Here is a 6,522-nt window from a genome sequence, read left to right as displayed (position 1 = left end):
AAGACAAGCTTTTGGATACCAAAGAACCAAATACTCCATCTCCCTATCACTTACACAGTTGGTCAAAAAAAAAAAAAAGTCATCTACGAAAATCATTGCCTCCTGCATTTTTCCTGGACTACCATGGCTACAACATCACTTCAGTACTACTGTCTTATGTAAGATATTTAATGATAAATTAGTTTACAGAAACCTGCATTTCTTAAAAGACAATGGGATTTGAAATTTATTAAAAATATTCCATATGAATGAAAAGTCATCTGCTTATCTATGGGACAGCAGTAGGGCAAACTATCCACATTAACTTCCCTACTAAAATATTTCAAACTTGACTGGGGAAAAGAGGCCTCCTTATGAAGTACCAGGGACAGTTCATTCTCTGCAACCTACATAGGTCTTTGCTTCCATGCTAAGTTTGAGAACTAGTGCAAAACATAGCGGCTAGTTTCTGATGTGCAAACTCCTCCTATGTGGGTAACACACTTATTAAATGCAATAGACAACACAATTCTTACTGAGCTGAATCAAACTGATGTAAAGATCTGAACCTTATTAGCAATTTAAGTATCTCAGATAAACGCATTGCATGCAAAGCTACTATATTAAAAGAAAACTCATCCTAGTGCTTCAAAGTAAAGACAAGCAAGAATGAGTTATCCATTAAACCTTGATTTTACTCCTTGCATGTACGTCTTTTCTTCATAGGAACTGTCCATTACATCTAAACCCAACATCATCAGATCCCCAGCACAAACTTCTATCAGTTGGTAGGATAATAATCTATTCCTACTATACAAGCACAAGTCTACACAGACAAAGGTCTTAAAAATGCTGTCAAAGAACAGGAGATAGCCACTTGTTTAAAGCAGTGATTTTCAACTTTTTTTCATTTGTGAGCCCTAAAAAATTTGGAATGGAGGTGCAGAGCCCTTTGAATTGTAAGTTAGAGAATTAAATTCTAATCTTAGGTAGGGGCATAAGGCCTTGCTTAATCTTAAAAGTCGAAAATTGCAGAAATATTATTCATATTCTGCAAAAGAGGCAAGCCTAGAACTCATGATCTCCAGATTCCCAACCCAATGTATTTTTCCATAGACCACAAGGTATTTTCTGGGGGAAGGTTTTTCTGTCTGTATGTATTTGCAAACGTGTGACATTTGGCAGGTCTGATTATATACTGGAGTAATAAAAGTAGTTGACTTTGGCAGCTGGTATATTAAGGTACCCACCAAAATGCTACTTTGGTGATCCCACTCCAGCAACTCTACAAAAAAGAACTTATTTTTCAGTGTTCATATATTGATGGAAGTTTCTGTAATGTAATTATTTTCATCCTTACAGGCATCATGACTTCCTGGAGAGATGGAAAGTGACAGAAAGTCAAGAATACCTTTACTTTTCCCTCTAAGGCCCAAGGAAAGGATGTGTTGGTGTCTTCTTCCCAAGTTCTCCAAATCCTCCCTTCATTGAAGAAGACAGATTTTGAGAAGGAAAAGATTTGTAGGCTGGATGGAGTAGATTAGGTAAGAACGAAAGAAAAATAAAAGACAGGAAAAATAAGTTATAAAATAATAGAACTCATCTCCTCCCATTTCCACAGCTACTACCTGAAACAGTTATGAAAAAAATCTCTTCCCCTCTAAATAGAGCCACAGCTGTAGATAGGCCTGATGATTTAACAGAACATGTATCATACAAAGAGGCTGTGAACAGACTTAAATTCAAATGGCACCAGAGGAATGGGAATGTCATTTTATAATAGAAAAACACTAACACAGCAGGACAAAGTAGGTTTCTGTTAATCTATCCATTTCCAACAGGTTTTAGACGGTGTTTGTTCATTATGGTGTGTTTTTGGCCTATATTTCCTTTTTATAAATGAGCAAAGGACATATTACTTTGCAGACAACTTTTGAACAAGATTGTTTCTGCAGCTATTTCACGGAGATCAGTGGGAGTTAGGTACCCGAATACCTTTAAAAATCTGGCCCCTGTCTTTTTGAAGGAGCATTCTCAGCGGCAGGTTCAGTCAAATTAGGTTATTGTAAACACAAATGTAAACTTCAATATTATAAAAGGCATTGAACCCAGAGGAATAACAGGGCACCCTGTAAAGACCTTTACAAGTCCCACATTGGGTTTGTAACGCATCGCAACCATTGACCTTTTCTCAAAACTACTCAACTGTCCAGCGTAGCCATGCGTCTCTAGCAGCAGCCGCCACCCAAGGCTGCCGATAGGCGTGCTCCATGGCATCCCAATTAAAATGTGTCAGAACAGATTCAGTTAAACCAAATGATTCGAGTAATCAAAACTTTCCAACCGGTGTTCGGAAAGCGCCCAGAATCAAGGCAATTTAGAAAAATAAGCTCCCCGCCACCTAAATCCAGCTGCAGGACAGTCAGCTGCGACAGCCTGTCCTTTTGCACTCCTTCCTTGTATTGCACAGCAGGCTCGACGCACCTGCTCGGGAGCCCGCCTGGGCCCTGCTTCCAGGGCTGCCGAGACACTGCAGTGCCAAAGTCCCAGCCGCAGCCAGGCAGGGCGCGGACCAGCTCCTTGGGGCCCGCCCGAGGTCACCTGCGGGCTCCGGGGTCACTCGAGGTCGCGGCCTCGCGGGCGGGAGCGCAATGCGACGCGTGGGCCCGAGGCCGGGCGTGGGGGGAGGGGGCGGCGCCTTCGAGCTCCCCTCAGCCGTTTCGCTCCCGTCGCAGGTAAGGGCGGGGCACGTGCGATCGCCCCCCGCCCCGCTCACCTGTGTCCAGGCCGCCCCGCGCCCCCTGCGGGTCCCGCCTCGTCCGGGGCGCAGGGGTAGGGGCAAGGGCAGGGCAGGGGCGCACCGGCTCCAACCGGCACCTCTCGGCCTGGGGCTCCGCCCTTCCTACGTCACAAGCGCGGCGACCAATAGAGGCGCGGCTGGCGGAACGGCTGAGGGCTGCCGGGTGCTGCGGGACACAAAGGCGGCGAGTGCTGCCGAGGCGGGTGTGGAGCTGCGGCCCGAGCAGCGCCGCGCACGTGGGGGCACGCGCCCCGGTCCCACGTGCTGCCGGGGTGGGGGCGGACAGCGCCCCGCTGCGCCCTGCGGAGGGGGGGGGTCTTGCCTCGCGCCTTACACTGAGCCCGGGGCAGGCGGGGAGCCGGGCTAGCAGGGAGCATGAGGGGATTAGGCCGCAGCCAGGCGGGTCTGAGCCGGACCCGCGTTACCAACCTAGCAATCGCCGGCTTTTCGGGAGCACGGAAGAAACCAGCCTGGGCTGCAGCAGGGATGGTGAAGGGCGGATGTGCGAGGCAACCTCCAGAGGGGCAGGGCCCGCCCGGGGTGCACTTCCCCAGAGGCTTTTGTGAACTGGCTTCTTGGGATGATCTGAAATGTGCTTGATTTTTGTCTCGGTGCAGGATGGGCTCTTGAAGCCCCCCCCCAGATTCGTGCGGGAGCTGATCCTGCCTGGGATGCGGTTCTACCCTCTGCAGGGCTTTCTCTTTCCAGCTTCTAAGTGATGGGGCTGAACACCCTGTGGGCTGCACCAGTGGGGCTGAATGCCGACAGGCCACGCTACGGCGAGGTACGGGCCTGCGCTGCGCAGGCACTCCGGTCCCTGACCCAAACTGGGGGTGCGGCAGCGGACAGAAGCCTCGTGGCCACAACTTAATGCCGCGCGGTATGTGTGCAGCCCACAGCTGCCACAGGATAGTCCTGCTCCCAATTCATTTAGTCCAGGCTGTTTCAGGTCCATAGATCACAAGTGGAGTCCTCAATGCCAGTTGCTGGGCAGTACTAAAGGGGAGTTAAGTCTATGACCTGGCCAGTATTGCTCTTCCAAATAAGGGGTTGCATTTTCTAAATATATGTGTGTTTACAAATAAGGAAGTGATCTGAACGATAATTTTGCTGTTAAATGTGGTGCAGATCAAAGGAGAGTTCTAGAACACTGGATATAGTCCACCTTCCTTCTGCCAGGACCAATTTAGTGTTATCCTCTACACACAATGTTTCTTGCAAGTGAAAATACAGTTTTTCTCAAGTAAATCTAACCTCCCATGTTTCTTGCCTGTTCTGACACACCAGTATGCTTACATCCTAAATGTGTGATATTGTAACAAGATACAAAAAGAACAAATCAATGTATTTCCTATGGACCAGCCAGCACGCTCATTTTATTAGAAATAATGATGTTAATATTCTGGACTGTCGCCCACTGGACCTGTATTCCAGGTACATTTATCGCCTTAATGTTTCCTATAAATGTGACGGGCCCACCAAAATCCAGGCAAGTAAAAGCAACTTGGTGAGCTCTGCAGCAAAGGCTTTTTTGTTCTTGTGTCTATGTGGAGCCATATTTTGCTTCTTTAGTAATATGATCTCTGTGTCCATGTAAGAGTGGTCTTTCATAGCACTTCACATTTCTATGGGAACCAAAACAAAAAAGTTAATGCACACAATCCATTAAAAAAAAAATCAAAGGTTGGTTAATTTGAATTACACTCTTCATTTCCTCTTACTCAAATTGCCGGTACAAACTTCCTCTTCCAAACATGTCTGCATAAACTAACTGCTGCTTCTCTCTGGCCATTAAAGACTGAAGGGAAATTCTGATTCTGAACTGAGTTTCTGTAAATCATCATTATGATCTGGGACAGATGGGCTGTGCTTGCCTCTTATTTGCACAAACAGCCCACTTTACTGAGATTTTTTTTGCCATGCTTTCCTTCTTAATAGCTCTTTAACAGGGATTTATTCAAAACTGTATTTACAAGACAATCATCCTCTTTGTTGCTTCCACTAAAGAAGGCTATTTATCAGCCACTAGGTGGGCTTTCAGGAGAGTGCATCTATTTTCAGAAATCCTTTGCCCCCCTGAGAAAAGTACCAAAATTTGTTTCTGATCAGTTTTAATGAAGGCCATAGATCAAATGGCATGCTAGATTTTTTTTGAAAAAATAAGTGTTTGCAAATTCTTTAATCAATAGAATTTTTTCCATATTTGTTTCTTTTCAGTTCCGACTTAAACAGTTATTAAAATTCTACCCATTCCTGTGCAACTAACTTTTTTTGCCACCCAGACTTGAAAGTGAAACTAACTCTAAACAAAAGTGAAACTGATTGAATTGTCCAAGCTGAAATACAAAATGTAAACATAATAAAAAGTAAATATTTTTAAAAATATTTTAATAGTTAAAAGTGATATTAATAAGATGGGAAAAGAAATGTGATTGTTTACACAGTATTGTTTTAAGCTGATGTTTTACGCCTTTAATCTGCAGGTAATGGGCTTTGATTAGCAGTACACAACCACAGACTATCCTATGTTAACAAAAGTGATGGTGAAATGGACGTGACTCCTGTTAACTAACCTCATCACTCTTCTTAATGATAAACACTAAATAACATGCTGCAAATGTCTTCTTCAGAAACCAGTTGCTATGCAGTTCATAATGTGTCCATCAGCAGTAAATTCTCTGCTAGTTTAGTGCTTTCCTGATATACAGTTACCTCCACTAGGCCATAACAGAACTATTGTCCCTTCCTATAAATAAAATAATATATTATTTTATCTTAGTGTAATTTAAAATTTGAAAGCTTGAACTGCATCCAGGGTCTACCATATCATCTCACCGGCAGCAACAGGCTTGCAGCCAAAAATAATAAAATATCAATTTATCAAATTATAAAACAGGAACACTGTTGTGCTAAAAAGTAAAGGAAACATAATTAATAAAACTGAACATAATAGCTTCAAAAGACTGAATAGTCTATAGCTTCAAAAGACTATAACAGTCACATTTAAACATAGACTGGAAACAATCTCTTAAATTCAACAGATCTAAATCCATTAATCAAACCCTGCAAAATCCATGTAAGGAAGACTAAGATTGTCCAAGGGGGATAGTGGGCATGTAGGTGTCTTCCCAATCACTTAAAAGCACTTGTATATCTTTGTGCATTTAGTAGCATTATACTCAACAGGCCAAATTCACCTTGGATGTTTAATGGAGTTGAATTAGTGATGATTTTGTCCTGGTCTGCTTAGAGCACCAATATGTGGAAAAGGCTCTTCACACTGTCAAATGCTCTAGAGAGAAGAGTTCTATGCCATTAATTACTTACTGGGGAAAAAAAACCTCATGACAATCCAGTTTTTCAAAATTTGAATTCTCATAAGTGAGGCCATCAGAGCAAATTTTTTCTAGATTGCTGTTTGGACACTGATAGTTATTCATCTGCCAGAATTTTGATAACACCAGTTTCAAATATGTTCTGGGTGGCCAAACTAAAATAATGAACATCTACATCCCTTCACTATCACAGTTCTGAGAACATCAGGGGTACACAGCAGAGTCCCTTTTTTCTGTTTAGAGAAAAGCCAGTGATAGGCATCATAAAATGTGTCTAACAAGCATTTTTTTGTAGTGCCACAGAGGTCAACACTTGCATAACCAGTCTTCCATTACTGCATTGAGTTGTTGGAACATCTTGATTGACCGTTTCTCTGGCAGCAGTTGTCTACAACTGAGTCATTTATC

At 43.4% G+C, this 6,522-nt stretch overlaps 1 protein-coding gene and 1 long non-coding RNA gene across 4 annotated transcripts in view; both read right to left on the bottom strand.

Annotated features, from left to right (window-relative positions):
- The window catches only part of LRRC8B (leucine rich repeat containing 8 family member B), a 52,138-nt gene extending 49,366 nt beyond the window's left edge, over window positions 1-2,772 (bottom strand). Inside the window, exons 1-2 of one of the 2 annotated variants that reach the window (XM_019501577.1) lie at window positions 2,756-2,772; window positions 1,352-1,354 (exon numbers count right to left, since the gene is read on the bottom strand). The gene's annotated coding sequence lies outside the window, so the exon portion shown is untranslated. The remainder of the gene's footprint in view (window positions 1-1,351; window positions 1,355-2,755) is intronic. The other variant, XM_019501578.1, reaches the window with a different exon arrangement.
- Window positions 2,773-4,122: 1,350 nt separating this feature from the next.
- The window catches only part of LOC109286818, a 32,646-nt gene continuing 30,246 nt past the window's right edge, over window positions 4,123-6,522 (bottom strand). For both annotated transcript variants that reach the window (XR_002094690.1, XR_002094691.1), the window contains one exon: window positions 4,123-4,404. This is a non-coding gene — a long non-coding RNA (uncharacterized LOC109286818). The remainder of the gene's footprint in view (window positions 4,405-6,522) is intronic.

Source organism: Gavialis gangeticus, unplaced genomic scaffold (assembly GCF_001723915.1).
Source record: "Gavialis gangeticus isolate Ggan-Ray unplaced genomic scaffold, GavGan_comp1, whole genome shotgun sequence".
NCBI classification, from domain to species: domain Eukaryota; kingdom Metazoa; phylum Chordata; order Crocodylia; family Gavialidae; genus Gavialis; species Gavialis gangeticus.
The sequence above is the reverse complement of the archived record's forward strand: the minus strand, read 5'-3'. Positions and strand labels throughout refer to the sequence as shown.